This window comes from Penaeus monodon, chromosome 28 (genome assembly GCF_015228065.2).
Source record: "Penaeus monodon isolate SGIC_2016 chromosome 28, NSTDA_Pmon_1, whole genome shotgun sequence".
Lineage (NCBI taxonomy): Eukaryota > Metazoa > Arthropoda > Malacostraca > Decapoda > Penaeidae > Penaeus > Penaeus monodon.
In genome coordinates, this window is record NC_051413.1 from 25,880,532 (window position 1) to 25,881,575 (window position 1,044).

The 1,044-nt window shown below is 30.5% G+C and overlaps 1 protein-coding gene across 1 annotated transcript in view; it reads right to left on the reverse strand.

The window, feature by feature from the left end:
- Positions 1-1,044, reverse strand: part of LOC119591436 (histidine triad nucleotide-binding protein 3-like) — a gene marked incomplete in the record, with an annotated part of 8,374 nt that overhangs the window by 7,117 nt on the left and 213 nt on the right.

A 1,044-nucleotide genomic window follows, 5' to 3' on the forward strand; every position in this document is an offset into this window, starting at 1 on the left:
ACCTGAACAGAAAGAGTACTATGAAACACTCAATGAACACTCTTATGTAGCCCTTTTAATTTGCTATGTCAAGACCAATATCAGTAGTTAGAATCATAAAATAATTGAAAAAATATCACAAACAAATTAGCTCTACAGACTCTTAAGATAAGAAAGATAATACTAACATTGCAATACAGAGGATTAAGATAGCACAAAGCTGATCTTAAGATAAAGTATCTACATAATACTGTCTCATTACGATTTAAAGCCTTTACTTATTTGGTTCTGACACCAACTCCATTGCAAGGGAGGTTATTCATGAAAGGTCTATGGCTGTTTTCAGTAATCAATATAATATTAATGGTTTATATCATATTAGAGATCTAGAGTCACCAACACATAGTGAATTGCTATTTACTAAAAGAAAAATTTAATGATACTGGCATGGAATAAGTAAAGTTTTAGAAATTAATCTTTTCAAGTTAACTTTTATGAACAATGTTAACATATAAGGATAGGAAGGCCAATAGTGGTGCCTTCTACATCCATTATCTTTGAAAGTCAAGATATTTCATTACAGATAAATTAAAGTTTTTGTTTCTATTTGATTCATATCAATTTACATATTTAAGAAAATTGTCTGCAGTCTGCAGAGTACCTCATATCAGTGTTCATTTACAGTTTAACTGCACTGATAATTGACAGATAACAAATAAGACATTTTTTTGCCTACATTTACGTTTAATTACATGTATGCACTTGACTTTACAACATCAACTTGACAAGAATTGGTAAAAATGTATCTATTAAACGTGCACAAAGTATCTTTAACCAAAAGTTTGTATTGTATTCCCTTACACTACACAAGATCATTCATAATTCAATATTCTAGTCACGACAAAAGAAAAAATCACAAGTCTCTTCCTCCTCAACATCCCATTCACAATTAATTAAATCTTCATAATCGTGACAATCTTACCTTCCTATTGCCATTAGCAACATAATAACCCCACAAAACGCCCAACTCCACACGCAAAAAAAAAAGGGGAAACCAAACAAATA